General features: G+C 51.1%; 1 pseudogene; it reads left to right on the top strand.

Moving 5' to 3' along the window:
- The first annotated feature begins 5624 nt into the window (after positions 1–5624).
- Positions 5625–14335, top strand: LOC130855023 (ras-related protein Rab-2-like; annotated as a pseudogene).
- The last annotated feature ends 4976 nt before the right edge of the window (positions 14336–19311 follow it).

Genomic DNA, 19311 nt, shown 5'->3' with positions numbered 1-19311 from the left:
AGCACGCGCCTGCGACCTTCTGGAGCCCTTTGACAGAGACGTGGTTTGTCTCGTATAATAAACATTTGGCATACGACAGCTGAGAATAAACTCCAAAAGGACGGCGAAAAACTCATGGGAGGAAAGCTTTTAAACTTAAGGAAGGACTTTTTTAAAAAGGTCCTGAATACATAGGAAGATGTAGTGTTCCCAGATGAACAGCATTAATAGTATAAAACACGTTAATTCACCCCATGTTAATCTCTGCAGTTAGAATTAAAATGCTAATGTTAGTTTTTGAAACTTGAAAATTAGATGCTCCAGCTCACATGGAAAAATAAATTTTGAGTAACTAGCCAGACATCAAAAACATAAAACTATAGTAATTTAAAGTATAGTTTTGGGGGCGTTCCTGGTGGCACAGTGGTTAAGAATCCACCTGCTAATGCAGGGGACACGGGTTTGAGCTCTGGGCCAGGAAGATCCCACATGCCGCGGAGCAACTAAGCCTGTGCGCCACAACTATTGAGCCTGTGTGCCCAAAGCCCGTGTTCTGCAACAAGTGAAGCCACCACACTGAGAATCACATGCACTGCAATGAAGAGTAGCCCCTGCTCTCCACAACTAGAGAAAGCCCACGCACAGCCACAAAGACCCAACACAGCCAAAGATGATCAATAAATAAATTAATTAATTTATTTTTAAAAAGACAAAGTATAGCTTTGGTCTAAGAACTGATAGTAGATCAATGTAAGGGAATATCAGAAAAATTCACGGAAATTAAATGAAGATTTATTTATTTATTTATTTGTTTATTCATTTAGGCTGTGCTGTCTTCGTTGCTGCACACGGGCTTTCTCCAGCTGTGGTGAGCGAGGGCTACTTTTGGTTGCGGTGCGCGGACTTCTCATTGCGGTGGCTTCTCTTGTTGTGGAGCACAGGCTCTAGGTACATGGGCTTCAGTAGTTGTGGCACACAGGCTCAATAGTTGTGGCACATGGGCTTAGCTGCTCCTCGGCCTGTGGGGTCTTCCTGGCCCAGGGCTCGAACCCGTGTCCCCTGCACTGGCAGGCGGATTCTTAACCACTGCGCCACCAGGGAAGCCCCATGGTTTTTTTAAGTCACAAACCTGAAGACTCTTTGCAGGCGCTAAAGGCCCTGTGTCCCTGCAGTGCACACCTATCCTTGACTCCCTCCTCCTTTAGGAAATGTTTTTCGCTCTCTGACCTCTGTGGCCCTGGGCCATCCTGGTTCTTCTCTCACTCGGGTCCTTTGTCTACTTGCTTCCTGTTTCCTCTTCCTCTTCCTTCCCCTCCCAGTTGTGGGCTTTCCGGCACACCTGAGTCTTAATTGTCTCCAGCATATGACGTATCCTCTCAACAGCACCTGGGTCTCTCTGTGTGGACAGCTCATCGGTCCATACGCCTGACCCTAAGTCCTCGCACTACTTGTAACCTGCAAGGTCCCGCTTGGAATTCCCTTTGTGCCTTTAAATTGTGTAATGAAAGACTCACAGTTCCCAGCAACGAATTCCTGGGGATTCTGTAATTTCTATGAACACATCCCGTTGAAACCTCATCATAGTATCTTTATACAATTGTATACTGTGAGCCCACTGGAAAGAATGACAGCTCCATATGTATTGATTTGGAACAGTTTCCACAACATGGAAAAAAAGCAAGATGTGCAATGACGGGCTGAGTGGTGCTGTCCAAGAGAAACATAATGCAAGCCTAATCGTAAATTTTCTTGGACGTCCCTGGTGGTCCAGTGGGTAAGACTCCAAGCTCCCAATGCAGGCGGCCTGGGTTCAATCACTTGTCAGGAAACTAGATCCCATACGCATGCCGCAACTAAGAGTTCACGTGCTGCAGCTAAGAAACCCGAATGCCACAACAAAAGATCCCGCATGCCTCAACTAAACATACCGCAATGAAGATCCTGAGTGTGGCAACTAAGACCCGGCACAGCCAAATAAATAAATTAATTAAATAAATGTTAAAAAATTTTTTTCTAGTAGCCACAGTAAAAGTAAAAAGAAACAAGTGAAATTAATTTTAACAATATAATTTATTTAACCCAATATATGTCCGAAATTGTATCAACACATCAAATGAGAAAGCATTAATGAGATATTTAATGTTTTCTTCATCCTACCACTCTTTGAATCCCAGGTGTACTTTGTACGCGCTGTACATCTCGATTTGGCCACATTTCAAGTCTAGCGGCTGCCGTAGCGGACCATGCAGGTGTCCCCTTTGCAGGGTATGTGCGTGGAAAGCACACGGCAGAAATGACTACACAGCACATCCCGGAAGCATCCTTTGCGTCCTGCCTTCTCTCCTCCTTGAGTGCTCTATGGGACACTGGTGACTGACCGTGGGTCCCTCCAGATCCCCCCGTGCCCCTGCTCAGACTTCTCTAAAGGACAGTTGTTCTACAAAAAGACTCCTGCCGTTTTCACCCAGAGGCCACGTCTCTCCGGAGGGGCAAACTAGCTCTTCTCGTTCCAACCCCATTTTCACCATCCTTTGCACAGCTTCTGTAGATGAACTTGTTAAAAATCAACCCACTGATCCGTCGATCAATCCATCCACCTACGTTCACGGAGGGCTTACTACGTGCCGGTTGCTTGCCAGGCCCTGGGACGTGAGGCAACCTGGCTCCAGCCTTCACGGGGCTCCCGGTCCAGGGAGAAATCTCTCCCCGTCCCTCCGCACCCACTCCCTCCACCTGACCCTCTTCTCACCCTCGGCTCCCTCCTTGCCCTCCCTGGGCCTCAGATCTCTCTCCTGGCACCCATGGGCGAGGGACGAGGGGCTGCCCAGGTTGCAGAACACACCCCTCTGGGCTTGGCTTCCATTCCAGAGGTCAGCCTGGTCTCGCTCTTCCTGGAGAGGTTTCTGGGCATTAGTCACTGGGCTCAGAGAGCACAGGGTGGCAGAGATGCTGGGGTCACGGGGAGGACAGGAGGAAGTCTGGTGGAGGAAGGACTCAGCTCGGGGTCTCCCAGGCGCTGGGCTGCTCTGGAATGACCAAGGCCAGGCTGTCCTGGAGAGAAAGCAGAGACTGCAGCGGGCCCCGTGGAGGCCAGAGCTGCGCGTGGCTCCCGTGGTACGCACAGCCAGAGGAGAGACGAGCTGGCTACCCTGGGGTGTTCCGACCTGCACTGACTCTCCCCTCCCTTCGAGTCTGTCACAAATCAGCCTGCTTCCTGCTCAGCACTATGGCTCCAGCCCTCAGCCCTGCTCCCTGGGACCAGGCAGGGGCCTCCCCCCATCACCCCGCCCCGGCTCCCGGCTCCAGTGTGCCCAGCACCACCCTGCCCGTGTGCACGGCCCTCCTCGGCGGGCACCCACTCCTGCTGGGCAGCCCTGCACAGCACGCTGCCCCCCTGCGGGGCTGACTGCGGGCACACCTTCCCAGGTGTTTCTTCCACTAACCCGTGAGCAGCGGCACAGACCGCCGTGCTCAGCCCTCCGCCAGCCCCGCACTCCTCCTGGGAGGGGCTCTGTAGGAAGACAGCGGGGTAAACAGAGATGCTCTTAGCAGAAGAGCGCGCCGCAGCGGGGAGGCCGTCCGTGTTGGCGAAAGAGAGCTTGGCTGGTGCTGCGGACGTGCGTTTCTGAGGCTGGACAGAGAGGACCACCTTCCTTCATCGTCCCCTCCTCCTGTGCACACGGGGGGCCCCTCACCAATCCCCGGAGGAAAGTCCCACAGAGCCAAGAGCCAGGGCTGGTGGAAGCGCCTACAAAACCCTATGTGTGTGTGTAGGGGAGGGTGTGCTCGGGGTCAGAGCAGAAAGCCCCCAACGCCCCCAACTCCCAGACAATGACTGACTGTGGCAGGGACAGCGACCCAGTCCCGAGAGGCGCCCGGATTCCCTGGTGGCTTTGTCGCGCCGCCTACAGACACTCGGGTGGCCTGGAGGCTCTCCCAGCGGCGCCCGCTCCCTCCTTATTTTCTGGCACGCCATCACGTCTCCAGGTGCAGACCGTGGGCGCTTGCCCCAACCCTCGGTGCCTTCTTGGAGCACCTGGGACGAACGCGACAGGGCTGAGCGTCTCCTCACGCAGCCTCCGTGCCCTGCGGGGTGGAGCGTGGCTCTCCAGCAGCGCCAGGGCCCCCAGCCCCCTCCTCCCGCGACCCCTGGGGACGGGCGGCTGCAGGGGCACCCGCGCCCGTCTCCGCCGCCCGCGACTCTGTCGGCGCCCACCCACAGCTGCCCCACTGAGCCGTGCTCCCCAGCCTCACGCGGGGTGCAGTGAACTCCAGGTGGAGCCCTGGGGCCCTCCCCGCGCGTCTGGGTCACGGGCATGGAGGGCGGGAGGGACCCCACCTCCCGCTTCTGGGCCTGCTGGTGTCTCGGGGGCCTGTTTGTGGTGTGGGGCGGAGAGCCACTTGCGGTGCCGCCTGAGGAATGGGGCCTGGGGCTGTGCTTCCATCTGCCCCCCGGGCTCTGAGGACCCAGGGCAGCTCAGGTGGGGACACCCAGCTGCTCTCAGCCTCAAGTTCCCTCCTTAGGGTGGGCCCTGGAGACGGTTTATTCTCTTCTGTTATAAACCAACCTGGCCACGCTCTGATGACTACACAACACTTGGTAAACTGAACACGGCAAAGCAAGCCATGGGGGAAACGTGGGCTTTGGTGACAAGCAGACGTGGGTTCAGTCTTGCCTTCTCCCCAGTTACAAGTGGTGTGAACGTGAGCAAATTGCTCAGCGTCTCTGAGCTTGATTTTCTTAGCTCAGGAGAGGGGATGATAACACTTCCCTCCTCAGCTTATTGGGAGGAGCGGAAGAAGCACGTGTAAATTTCCAAGCCCAGAGTTTTGTCTAGGGGACCCGGGGTTCTCAGTGAGGCCTGTGGTGGCCCCCGGGGGACAGTTTGGGACGTACTGGGGTGTTTCCGTGGTCACTGTGCCAGAGGCCACTGATGTAAGAGACAGGGGCCAGGGATCTCCTCCCGTCACGGAGCAGTAACGCACAGTGACGAAACGTCCTCTGTTCTACATGTGCCAAGGGAGCGGTTTCTACACGATATTAAGACACACTGACTCTTCCAGGAATGCAACTGCTGGATGCGTTGAGGGAATTTTTTGTGTCTTCCTTGGCACTTTACCAAGACCTGTTCACTGATTTAGAAAATCTCACCCCTGACAGCACCGCCTCCTGTGGTCTTCGGGCGGCCGGGAGGTACCTGTGTGCCAGTGCACCTTCGTCATCACACCTGACCCTGGTGGTGTCTCAGTGATGTGTTCTCAGTCTGTCCTCCCGCATCCCCTGGGGACGGTGCTCAGACACAGAGTAGGGCTCCAGCAGGCGTGAGCTGGGAGCTGCGACGGGCGTGTCTCGCAAGCCCCCAGGAGAGGCGCGGCCGCCAGGTCCTGGCGCGGTCACACCTGGGCGGAGGCATGCTTTACTGCCGTAGACCCCACGTCCTCCTTTGTGTGACGGGTCAGGCATCGTCTTAGTGAGTTTCCCAGGAAGCACCTCGAGAGGGACATTTCGTGCCATGGTTACCGGTGGTGCGTTCTTGGAAACCCCTGCGAGGGGCGGGAAAGGCAGAAAGAGCTGAGCCGCGAGGCAGTCTTAAGAGGCCTCAGCAGATGCCTCGGGAGCTCGAGGCCTGGACGGCCCTTCAGAGATGTCCCTCACGGACACAGGGCCCCGGGCGTCCCTCTGGCTCCGAGGGGTCTGGGTCATGAGCCGCCCATCCTCTCACCCGCGCGTTCGCGCGCTCACCGCACTGTCACTGAGAGCTGAACCCGCTCGGGGCCACCCTCCCCTGCGGCCCCCCCCCGCCACGTCTCCCAGCACCCAGACCCTCGCTGACTCCCTCCTGGGAGAGGTGTGCAGAGACTGGGGCCAAGGAGTCTCGGGGTCAAGGAGGGAAGGGGGGCAGGCCCCAAGCAGGAGGCCCCGGGGTCCCTCCGCGGCAGCCTCATCCTGGCCTCCAGCTAGGAGAGAGGGTCCTCCTCCCGCACCTTCTCCTGCATCCCTATCCTCCGGTTTCTCCAGTCTGAGAAAGGAGCAACAGCTGTTTGTGCCAAGTGCTTTACTTTTTTTTTTTCATCAAATCCTTACAACCACCTTAAAATTTACGTTTTATTATGCCCATTTTATGGATGGAGAAACTAATGTTCAAACAGAGGAAACATTTCACCACAGGTGGCCAGTGGAGAACCCAGAACTCTGATCCCAGAGCGCATGCCTTTTGCACAGCCGCGTGCAGCCGGCCAGGAGCTGCTGGCAGGAGCCCTCTGGGGACGCTCCAGTCTAGAGAAGAAGAGGCCAAGGGAAGAGTCAGGAACCAGCTTCTGGTCCTCGTGGAGGCTTAACCGGAGGAGTGAGTGCCTGTCCTGTCCTGAGGACAAAGCTGAGCGTGTGGTCAGAGGCGTGGGCGAGCATCCCCGGGGCTGTGCTGCCGCTATTATAATCTGGGGTCCGTGCAGGCCCACCTTTGAGAGTGCAAAGGGATGCTATTAGCTATACACAGAAGCAAAGGCAAAAACGGGGGTGGGAGGGTCGCCCTGCTCAGGGCAGGGCCGGGTGGCAGATGCGCTCTCGAAGGGGACTGCCCAGGCGAGCTCTGGGCAGCGAGTGACGTTCTGAGCCATCACACGGTTTCTTCAGGTGACCCTGACTCTCCTCATGGCTGGGTTCCCAGGACGCTGGGTGTGCGTGCAGCCGACAGCTACGTGTGCGCTGGGGCCACCAGATCTGAGTTTGGATTCCAGGGCCATCTCTTTCTGTGGCTTTTGGGAAATTACCAAACCTTTCTGAGCCTCAGTTTCCTTGTCTGTAAAATGGGGCCAATCAATTCCAGTCTGTGGGGTTACTGTATTCTATGAGATGAGGTCTGTGAAAGAGCCGACGACTTGGCGGGCGCTCGATGAAGGTACTGTTTGCTTTGCGGTGGGGCTGGTGCGTGGGTGGGACCAGGGTCTTCAGGATGAAGATGTTTACTGTCAAGACCAACATAAGCTCCCTCGGCCGGGCTCAGTCCCTGCTGGCCTGTGACGCTCCTGCGCGAACACCCTCGGGAGCACTGGCCGGGAGGCAGGGCCCCGTCCGGCAGGCGGATGGGGAAGAAAACCAGCCTCTGAAGTCACATCAGACCAGCAAGGGGCCTTTTCTCCCCTCTGGCGTCTCCAGGCCTGGACTAGGACGGCTGACCTGGAGCTGTTGTCAGAAAGAGCGCCCAAGAAGCTCTCTGCTTCCGGTCACAGGAGCAGAAATGGGGGCTCCTGTGCCTTAGAGGGGGGTGGAGGGACCCTCCTACCTTTTATGCAGTTTTCTCACTCCTCCCCACCCCCCGGCTCCCAGCTCCCCAGCAAACCTACGGTGGCAGCGGCAACAGCTGGACAGGCACCTGAAGCTCCAGGAGGGGACCCTTCTCTCTGACCAGAGAATCCGTGGCCCCCAAAGTAGAGGGGAACTCACGCTGCTTCTCCCCCTCTCTCTTTATTCTGTCTCTTGCGGGCAGAGGCAGCTGCCGTCATGGGAAGTGTGGGGTAGAGCGGGGAAACGAAAGCCCTGGCCAGAGAACCTGGAAGGGAGGCCCCCGGGAACCAGAAAGTGCCGAGGAGACGGTGCAGAGAAGAAGGATCCAGAAATCGACCCTATAAAATTACGGAGGAAGTCCTGGGCTCATGTCCAAACTACCGACGCCTGGTCTTTCCCTAAGCAGCTCACCAAAGGACAGAGGCCGTCGGACACCCCGTTCCAAACGCACCACGGGCGATGCACACGGGGCGGGCCTGAAGGGCGCGGCAGAGCCCCGGCAAGGACTCGAACACGGAACGGACGCCGGAACCGCAGCTCACGAGGCAAGTAGGAACGTGCACATCAGTTGCTCGATCCACAAACGGACAAAACCAATATTCCCCCCAGGCTTTAAACAAAGCTAGAGTCTCACCACCAAATATGCGACCAAAACAAAAAATTCACTGGATGGGCACCACACGAGGAAGGGCCGCCAGCGGCCCAGGGGCTCCTTGGGCTTAAGGACTAGGGGCGCGGGCGCGGCAGTAAGGCCAGCGCTACGCGGGTGGCTCTGGCCCGAGAACCCTCAGCGCTGCCGGCCCTGCCCAGCCCTGCGTGGCCCGGCCACCCGAGCGGGCGCGGCGCCTGGCTGTGCGCGGCCTGCCCGGTGCGCCCCTCCGCGCCGGAGCGGCCCGCGGGAAGGCCCGGCGGGTCTCCTCTCTCCTCGCGACGCACAGAGGGAGGACTCGCCTGCAACCGGGGCTCTTCGGGGAGAAGCAGGAGGGAGCGGGTCACAAGAGCTCCCAGCCGGAAGCCCTGGGATGCCGGCTCCCTCACAGTTGCTCCCTCCCGTGTCACCAGGAGGGAGCCGCCGCTCCGGAGGGAGGAAGCGACAGGGATGAGGTCGGATGCAAGCAGCAGAGCTGGGGTTCAACCTAGGGCTTCTGCTTACAACACTGGGCCCTTTAGACAGAGACGACAAGAGGCACAGGGGAGAGGAGCAGAGGTGGCAGCTGTGGGCAGAGTTACAGGATCCGCCTTCTCCCAGGGACGGGACACAGACTAAGAGAGGCGGGGGATGAGGACCCTCTGCCAAGCCCCTCCGTCATAGTCTGTGAAACTCAGGAACAAGGCAGGACTGGCACTTGCCTAAGGGCATACAACCAGCAGCAGAATTACCTGCTTTCTTGAACTTTTTCCATATTTCTGGAGAGTTCCGTACTATAAGGTTTCAAGTTTCATTTCATGAAGGATTTCATTTTTACTAACATGTGCACAGTTCAAGGAAAAGGGTTCTTGGACTTCCCCAGTGGCGCAGTGGTTAAGAATCTGCCTGCCAATGCAGGGGACACGGGTTCGAGCCCTGTTCCGGGAAGATCCCACATGCTGCGGAGCACCTAAGCCTGTGTGTCACAACTCCTGAGCCCACATGCCACAACTACTGAGCCCGCGTGCCACAACTACTGAAGCCCGAGCCCTTAGAGCCGGTGCTCCGAAACAAGAGAAGCCACCACAATAAGAAGACTGTGCACCATAATGAAGAGTAGCCCCCACTCACTGCAACGAGAGAAAGCCCGCGCGCAGCAACCAAGACCCGATGTAGCCAAAAAATAAATGAAAAAAAAAAAAAAAAAAAAAAAAAAAGACTGGACTCCCTAAAGTTTAAAAAAAAAACCTCAATTGCTGAAAGACATAAAATTTGAAACTGTAAAAAAAAAGAAAAGAAAAAAGGTGTTTATATTTAGATATCCTTAATAAATAATTTGCTAAAATAGCATGATGGGTCATGATTATTTTTTAAAGGGATGCACCAGATTAAATGCAAAGCACTGAGAGCAGTTGGTTGCATAGTAGTAGCTTTAGCACAATTAGCTTTGGCAACAAGAATCACAGAAGAAAGGTGGGAACTACTCCTATGCTCAGCCAAAGGGCGACAATTGGGAGCATCTGGCACATGCCCTCAGTGGACCACGTTTACGCACCTACAATGCAGCGAATACAGTAAAACCACACAAAAACAGAAACAAGACAAATGCCGAGATGTGAAGCCCTGCTTGTATTCAAGCGTCAGGCTGCAAATGAGCTAAAGATGCTATTTTCCTATGTTCCGGAAATTCTATAATGAGAATGTGCTTTTAGCAAAGAAGGAAGATGTTTTATGTGGGGGGAAAAGCCACTCATTATAGGGGAGGACAAGCGCTGGGACAGTAGCTTGTCTGACTGTAAGCAACCTCCGTGCCTGGCAACCCATTTCTATCTTGCCCATGACTAATCCTCAGGCCCCCAGCACAGTGCCAGGTACACAACAGGGATGCAGGAAATAGCCGCTGATGAGTAATGGACTGGATGGATGGCTGGATGACATATTTGGGAATATTTAAATATAAAAACACCTCGTGGAGGGATGTCCCTGGTGGCGCAGTCATTAAAAATCCTCCTGCCAATGCGGGGGACACGGGTTCTATTCCTGGTCCAGGAAGATCCCACATGCCAAAAAGCAACTAAGCCCCTGTGCTGCAACTACTGAGCCCGCATGCTGCAACTACAGAAGGCCACGCGCCTAGAGCTCGTGCTGCACAACAAGAGAAGCCAGCGATGAGAAGCCCGCACACCGCAATGAAGAGTAGCCCCTGCTCGCAAAAACTAGAGGAAGCCCACGCACGGCAACGAAGACCCAATGCAGCCAAAAATAAATAAAATTTTTTAAAAAAGCAAACACCTGGTAGAAAAATAAGAGTTAAAAATAAGAATTATTCCAAATGGGGACTCTGCAAATGAGACAAAGATAAATAACTGCATCTTAGAGGGAGCTGTTGGCCTTCTCACCTATGAATTAGGCTGTGGGTAAACAGAGAGTGACCACCATGCACGACGGAGTCCTCACAGCCCCAGGGCTTCCATCAGCCAGACCACTCCTCCGAGACATGGGCCTGATGCTGGTTTTCCGCACCGCTGCCATCCTTCTCTGACCAGCTCTCCCTTACCTCCACGGCCAGTGCCAACCCCGAGGTTCCGAGGAGAGGCAAGACAGTGAGGGGGTGGGCAGTGGGCAGGCCAGGAGACGTCCTGGGGGCCTTCCCTCCAGGCTGAGTCCTTCCAGACGCCTGCCCCCCACCCAGGGATGCTCAGTGCCCTGAGTGGCCTCTCTGGTTCTGGCAGGGAAGGATGGGACTGGGGAGGCAGTGACTTCCCATCATAGGCAGGGTACGTCTTACAGAAATACAGTTAATGTATTCCAAGCACCCAACAGCAGCCACTCAGTTATAACAGGGAGGGAAGCACTGGCCTGGAAAACAGTGAAAGCAAATAGGAAATCCCGTCGGCACTCCTTCCTGGAGCATGGAAGGAGGAGAAAGGTACAGGTCTACTCTCTAGCAGACCATCCCCTGAGGCCACCTGTCCAGCACTTCCTCTGGGCTCTCCCCTGCCTCCCCGCACCCTGTCCAGCCACCGTTTCCTACCACACGCGTGCTTCTGTGATTCCAGATCTTCGTTTCTTTTAACTTCCCCCTTCTGTGCCCGGCAAGTGCTCATCCTTCAAGGTTCATACATTTCTTCAAGTGTGCTTCCAGGGCCCCTGGTCCCTGTCTGTCCCAGCAGAACTCTTGGCCCGGCGTTGTGTAAGGATCTGTGTGTGTGGCCATCTCCCCTCGCTCACTGTGAGCCCCTGAGAACCTAGGAACCAGAGGGCAGCTAGGGCAGCTCAGCAGGCGGGACCCCTGCGACTGAACCACAGAGGGCGGGCCGCAGCCCCGCGAGGCAGCCTGGGCTGGAGGGGCCGGGAAGGCCGTGGGGAGGGGCGTGTCTCCAGCGGTGGCTGCGGTCAGCAGGACTGAGCGACGTCTCCACCCTGCGGCAGAGCCAGCCTGGGGGGATGACGAGAGCCGCTCCCGGTGCTGCTCCTCCGAGAACCGGCTGAGAAAACCCGAGAAAAGGGGCAGTCAGGACAGAAGGTGCCGGCGTGTGTGCAGGGAGAGCCGGGACCACTTCACATGATGGAGGGAGGAGAAAGGCAGGAAGCAGGACTCCTAAGGCCAGTGAAACTAGATGCGGGAGGGGCGGGGGGGTCCAGGTCATGGGGTCAAGCAAAAGGGCAGTTAGGACAACAAAAAACCAACAAAAGACAGATGACCAACCAGCACATGAAGAGATGCTCAACATCACTGATCGTTAGAAAAATGCAACTCAAAACCACCTTGTACTCAATAGGATGGCGGCTATCTTTAAAAATAAATAAACTTTGTTATGTGTATTTTACCATAATAAAAAAAATTGGGGGAAATCTAGAAACAACAAATGTTGGAGAGGGTGTGGAGAAAAGGGAACTCTCCTGCACTGTTGGTGGGAATGTAAGCTGGTACAGCCACTATGGAAAACAATTTGGAGGTTCCTTAAAAAACTACAAATAGAACTACCATATGATCCAGTCATCCCACTCCTGGGCATATACCCAAAGAAAACCATAATCCCAAAAGAAACATGTACCATAATATTTACTGCAGCACTATTTACAATAGCCAGGACATGGAAGCAACCTAAATGCCCATCAGCAAACGAATGGGTAAAGAAGATGTGGCATATATATACAATGGAATATTACTCAGCTATAAAAAGGGATGAGATGGAGCTATATATAATGAGGTGGACAGACCTAGAGACTGTCATACAGAATGAAGTAAGTCAGAAAGAGAAAGACAAATATTGTATGCTAACTCACATATATGGAATCTAAAAATGGTACTGATGAACTCAGTGACAAGAACAAGGACGCAGATGCAGAGAATGGAGTGGAGAACTCAAGGTTTGTGGGGGGGGCGGGGGGTGAAAGGGAAGCTGAGACGAAGCAAGAGAGTAGCACAGATATATATACACTACCAACTGTAAAATAGATAGCCAGTGGGAAGTTGTTGTATAACAAAGGGAGTCCAACTTGAGGATGGAAGATGCCTTAGAGGACTGGGATGGGGAGGGTGGGGGGGACTCGAGGGAGGGTGGGGGGGGAGTCGAGGGAGGGAGGGAATACAGGGATGTGTGTATAAAAACAGATGATTGAACTTGGTGTACCCCCCCCAAAAATAATAAAAATAAATAAATATATTTAAAAAGTGGGGGGAATTCCTTGGCAGTTCAGTGGTTAGGACTCTGTGCTCTCTCTGCCGAGGGCTCGGGTTCAATCCCTAATCAGGGAACTAAGATACTAAGATCCTGCAAGTGTTCGGGGTGAAAAAAAAATTGGGGAAAAAAAGTAGAACAGAAAGCCATTTTCCAATAGAAGTTTTTCGTTTTTTTTTGTAAACCAGCCACAATCCTGTCACTAAGAAATAATCGTTTAGGCTGTCTCCTTGGGCTCCATCGGGATCGGTTTGTCCTGCCTCCTCTCCGGCCCTCACTCCCTGCGGCGGGCGGGGCCTGGCGTTTGGAGGCCGAGGGGCGTGGGGGTGAGGGGCGTGGAGGAGGAGGAGCAGGAGGAGGAGGAGGAGCAGGAGGAGGAGGAGCAGGAGGAGGAGGAGCAGGAGGAGGAGGCGGAGCAGGAGGAGCAGGAGGAGCAGGAGGAGGAGCAGGAGGAGGAGGCGGAGCAGGAGGAGGAGGAGCAGGAGGAGCAGGAGGAGGAGGAGCAGGAGGAAGAGGAGCAGGAGGAGGAGGAGCAGGAGGAGGAGGCGGAGCAGGAGGAGGAGGAGCAGGAGGAGCAGGAGGAGGAGGAGCAGGAGGAGGAGCAGGAGGAGGAGGAGCAGGAGGAGGAAGAGGAGCAGGAGGAGCAGGAGGAGCAGGAGGAGGCGGAGCAGGAGGAGCAGGAGGAGCAGGAGGAGGAGGCGGAGCAGGAGGAGGAGGAGCAGGAGGAGCAGGAGGAGGAAGAGGAGCAGGAGGAGGAGGAGGAGCAGGAGGAGCAGGAGGAGGAAGAGGAGCAGGAGGAGCAGGAGGAGCAGGAGGAGGAGGAGCAGGAGGAGCAGGAGGAGGAGGAGGAGCAGGAGGAGCAGGAAGAGGAGGTGGAGGAGCAGGAGGGGAAGGAGGAGGAAGGGCAGGAGGAGGAGGAGGGGCAGGAGGAGGAGCCCCGGCAGGAGGAGGAGCCATGTGCCCTGGCGCTGAGCAGCCGTGGCCGTGGTGTACACCTGTCTCTTCAAGTACAGCATCTTCGGCGACACAGGTGTTGGTAAATCATGCTTATTGCTACAGTTTACAGACAAGAGGTTTCAGCCAGTGCATGACCTTACTCTTGGTGTAGAGTCTGGTGCTCGAATGATAACTATTGATGGAAAACAGAAAACTTCAGATATGGGATACGGCAGGGCAAGAGTCCTTTCGTTCCATCACAAGGTCGTATTACAGAGGTGCGGCAGGGGCTTTACTAGTGTATGACATTACAAGGAGAGACACATTCAACCACTTGACCACCTGCTTAGGAGATGCCTGCCAGCATTCCAATTCCAACATGGTCATTATGCTTATTGGAAATAAAAGTGATTTAGAATCTAGAAGAGAAGTAAAAAAAGAAGGGGAAGCTTTTGCACGAGAACATGGACTTATCTTCATGGAAACTTCTGCTAAGACTGCTTCTAATGTAGAAGAGGCATTTATTAATACAGCAAAAGAAATTTATGAAAAAAAACCCAAGAAGGCGTCTTTGACATTAATAACGAGGCAAATGGCATTCATGTTGGCCCTCAGATGCTGCTACACATGCCACACACGCAGGCAGTCAGGGTGGACAGCGGGCCGGGGGAAGCTGCTGTGGAGTCTGTTTTTACTGTCTCGCTGCCCAAAAGGGGCGACTCACCTATTCTTTCACCCTCTCCTCCTGCTCAGCTGAGACACGAAACTATTCGAAATGGCTTTATGTCGCAGAAGACTTTAATCCTTCAAATTCTTGTATAACTTTGAATAAATGGTTAATGTTCACTTAAAAAGACAGATTTTGGAGATTGTATTCCTATCTATTTGCATTTGATCTCTAGGTCAAATGATGCGATTCTTTTTGTCAAATGCTGTCTTGTGCCCTTACCTACGAACTGAATTGTATTAAACGCTGCGCAGTCGTCTTGAGGATTCTACATCAGTTTGTGTCGTTAGGTTTCCCCACACCTGTGGTTACCTAATGTTTAATATTATAGAACTGTCCTCAAAAGGTTGTCAATTTTCAAGGCTACAAGGAAAACAGGACTCTTAATTCTGTATTTATCATTTACTTTCTGTATATATAGTTCGATAACCTGCCTGGGTGTAATTTGCCAAGCTGGAATTCTTTAATGCATTGGCATAAATTCTATGCTGTTTAGAGCTTAAAGCTACAGAAGCATCATTAGGAATTGCTTGGACACTGAATTGTAAACTTTCTGACATTGTTAACGTGCATGTTCACCTTTTCCTGTCAACAGCCCAAGAGAAATATGCTTGATGTACACTACTAAAGGCTATGCATGCGTTAACCTGCTTTAATGCCCAAAGTTTGCTGTTTGTCCGCAGTTTCTTTAAGACCTCTTCTGAAAAGGATTTGCTTGCCTTAATGCATGCTGTGGGGTAAAAGCACCGTATGATGAGTGAGGTGGGAGGAAGCAAGAACTCCTGCCACCTGAGCGACTCCAGGAGGAGTGAGTGTCCGTGTAGGTGGCACATCATGAGGGCTTTAAACTCTCCTGAAACGCAATAATGGTTTCTTTTTTCTTTTATTCACATGATTTCTAAGTATATTTTTCATGCAGGACAGTTTTTCTATCTTGATGTACAGTGACTGTGTAAAATTTTTCTTTCGGTGGCAACCTATAATCTTTAAAATATAGTAAGCATCTTGTCTGTTCTGAAGGGATATGACAATAAACTTACCAGACGGAAAATCCTGTTAAAAATAGAAAAGCTTTAGTAATTTGCTCAGTGTGGTGGTTTTATCCTTCTTTTTCTTTTTCTCCCTTGGTCTATAGTGAAATTGTTATAGCCGTGCAAAATAAAATGCTATGTATAAAAAAAAAAGAAAGAAAGAATCATTTAACATTAATTGAATATCAACTGAATATTCTTTTAAGGATGGTTTGACATGCTGTGTTGTATCCCATTCTGCAGATGAATAAAGCATGTTCAACCAACCCCCTATTATCACACATTTTGAGGGTTTCCAATTGTTTCCTGTTATAAATTGTGTTGTGATTAAATTCCTTGTATATATTTTTTAACGAATTATTTATTCAAAAAAAGGGGGACATTAGAATGGGTGATGGTTCATGGGGGAGGGGAGGGCATGGAGCACAGCAACGGCTGGGAGAGGACCCGGGGACCTGGGAGCCAGCAGGGCCACCCAAGGCCCACCAGCTCTTTGGGATTAGAGCAGAGCTGCCTTACTTCAAGCCTTTACACAGCTGAGCTTGTCCAAGGATCCCCTGGAAGTCCTGGTAGAATGGAGGTTCCAATTCAGTAGGTCCAGCGTGGGGCCCGGGTTCCGCACTTCTAGCAGGTTCCCAGGCGATGCTGACACTGCTGGACCTGCCTCGTGCCACCCTTTAGGTAGCGAGGGTGAGGATAAGGACGCCCTCAGGATAAAGGATGAACGCAGGATGCAGCCTGTGACAGCAGGACTGGAGATGCTTCCCTCAGACTTCGGTCCAGTGGCTTGTCTCCACCTCACAAAGACCAGCAGGAGAAGGGGATTCTGTCCACCTGATGTCAGAGCCGTAAAGGGGGAGCCGTGCATCCTGGGGGCCACCCTGGAGGCGGCAGCAGGAACAAATTCAGACACCTCCGAAGGGACAGCATCAGAGAAGACAGCTGGACCAGTGAGAACGTGCGTGGATCTCTGTTTAGCTTTTTATCGTGGAGCAGTTCATTCACCCTCTTAAGTAGAATGAGCCCTCGTATCCCATCACCAGCTTCAACAGTGATCAGCTCATGGCCCATCTCCTCCAACCATCTGGACTATTCTCAACAGATGCTTCATCCAGAAATGTTTTTAAACCTAGCTCCAAAACATAAATCCTGTCTTTAAAAATACATAGGTTTTGTTTTTATAATTCAAAAAGATACAAGCACCCCTGTGTTAATAGCAGCACTATTGACAATAGCGAAGACATGGAAACAAGCTGAATGTCCATTGACAATGAACGGATAAAGAAGGTGCGGTGTACATATACCATGGAATACTAAAGAATGCACAGAAAAGGAGGAAATAATGCCATTTACAGCAACATGGATGTAAGTAGAGATTATCGTACTAAGTGAAGTAAGTCAGACAGAGAAAGACAACCATATGCTGTCACTTATATGTGGAATCTAAAATATGACACAAATGCACCTATCTATGAAACAGAAACAGACTCACAGACATAGAGGACAGACTTGTAGGTGCCAAGGTGGAAGGGGAGCGAGGCAGGGATCGAGTGGGAGTTGGGGTTACCAAATGTAAACTAGTACACACAGGATGGATAAACAACAAGGTCCTCCTGTCCAGCACAGGGAACTATACTCAATATCCTATGATGAACCAGAATGGAAAAGAGTATGAAAAAGAATATACATCTATAACTGAGTCACTTTGCTGTACACCAGAAATTAACACAACGTTGTAAATCGACTTACTGCAATTTAAAAAGAGAAAGAAATGAAAAAACCATACATTTTGTTTTAATAAGGGAAGCAAATCTTTCTGAAAAGCCATCTAGCAATATCTGTTAAAATAATTTGTTACAAAATGAAAATGTTGATAAAAAAAATGTGCTAATAGAGAATTTCTATGTTTCATTTCCATAGACTGAAAAATATGCATTTAAAGATGAGAAGATGCATTTAAAGATATAGAAAACTGTTTGTGGTATCAAATGTTAAGTAAAAAAGGCAGGTATTACAATAGCCAGGACATGGAAGCAACCTAAATGCCCATCAACAGATGAATGGATAAAGAAGATGTGGCACATATATACAATGGAATATTACTCTGCCATAAAAAGGAATGAAATTGAGTTATTTGTAGTGAGGTGGATGGACCTAGAGTCTGTCATACAGAGTGAAGTAAGCCAGAAAGAGAAAAACAAATACCGTGTGCTAACGCATATTTATGGAATCTAAAAAAATGGTACTGATGAACCCAGTGACAGGGCAAGAATAAAGAGGCAGATGTAGAGAACAGACTTGAGGACACGAGAGCGGGGAGGGAAAGCCGGGACGCAGTGAGAGAGTAGCACTGACATATACACACTACCAGATGTAAAACAGATAGCTAGTGGGAAGCTGCTGCAGAGCACAGGGAGATCAACTCGACGATGGGTGATGACTTAGAGGGCTGGGATAGGAAGGGGGGAGGGAGACTCAAGAGGGAGGGGATAAGGGGATATATGTATAAATACAGCTGATTCACTTTCTTGTACAGCAAAACTGGCACAACATTGTAAGGCAATTATACTCCAATGGGGAAAAAAAAAAAAGCAAGTACATAACAAACAGTACAAGCCAGATGACTTTATTTTTATAAAACCACAATGCAAACAACATATACGTGCACAGGAAAAAAACTGGAAGAAAATATGTCAAAATTTCAAATGGTTCTGGGTAATTTTAATGTTCTCACTGTGCTTTTGCGAATGTTTCAGTTCAGCAATGAGTACATATGACAGTCATAAGAACATTTTAAAAATGCAGTAGTGGGGGAAAGAGCGCAGGCGGAACATTCTCTGACACAAATCGCACCAATGTTTCCTTAGGTCAGTCTCCCAGGGCAATAGAAATAAAACAAAATAAACAAATGGGACCTAATCAAACTTACAAGCTTTTGCACAGCCAAGGAAACCATCAACAAAACAAAAAGACAACTTACGGAAGAGGAGAAGATATCTGCAAATAATGTGACTGACAAGGGCTTAATTACCAAAATATACAAACAGCCCATATAACTCAACAACAAAAAAACGAACAACCCAGTAAAAAATGGGCAGAAGGCCTAAATAGACATTTCTCCAAAGAAGACATGCAGGTGGCCAATAGGCACATGAAAAGCTGCTCAACATCACTAATTATTAAGGAAATGCAAATCAAAACTACAATGAGGTATCACCATCTGTCAGAATGGCCATCATGAAGAAGTCTACAAATAACAAATGCTGGAGAGGGTGTGGAGCCACTATGGAAAACTGTATGGAGGTTATAAACTAAAAATAGAATTACCATATGGTCCAGCAATCCCATTCGTGGGCATATATCGGACAAAACTATAATTCACAAAGATACATGCACTCCTATGTTCATAGCAGTTCTATTCACAACAGCCAAGACATGGAAACAACCTAAATGACCATCAACAGAGGAATGGGTAAAAAAGATGTGACAGATACATATGATGGAATACCACTCAGCCATAAATAAGGACAAAATAATGCCATTTGCAGCAACATGGATGCAACGAGAGGTTACCACACTAAGTGAAGTAAGTCAGAAAGAGAAAGACAAACACCATGTGCTATCAGTCATACGTGGAATCTAAAATATGCCATAAATGAACGTATCTGTGAAACAGAAACAGACTCACAGACGTAGAGAGGAGGACCCGTGGTTGCCAGGCTGGGGGGTGGGGGAGGGAGGGAGAGGGAGTTTGGGGTCAGTACACACAAACCCCATTTAGAATGAATAAACAACAAGCTCCTACTGTTGTGCAGCACAGGGAACTCTATTTGGTATCCTGGGATAGACCATAATGGAAAAGAATATAGAAAGGAATGGATGTATATGTGTAACTGAGTCAGTTTGCTGTACAGCAGAAGTTAATACAACATTGGAAATCAACTATACTTCAACTAAAAAAATAAATTAAAAATATATTGCGGTTGGGGGTGCCTCCCAAAGCCACTTGTGTCCTCCCAGGCCTTTTCCCTCAGCCCCCA

Source organism: Hippopotamus amphibius, chromosome 6 (assembly GCF_030028045.1).
Source record: "Hippopotamus amphibius kiboko isolate mHipAmp2 chromosome 6, mHipAmp2.hap2, whole genome shotgun sequence".
Lineage (NCBI taxonomy): Eukaryota > Metazoa > Chordata > Mammalia > Artiodactyla > Hippopotamidae > Hippopotamus > Hippopotamus amphibius.
This window is presented reverse-complemented; position numbering and strand designations above follow the sequence as displayed.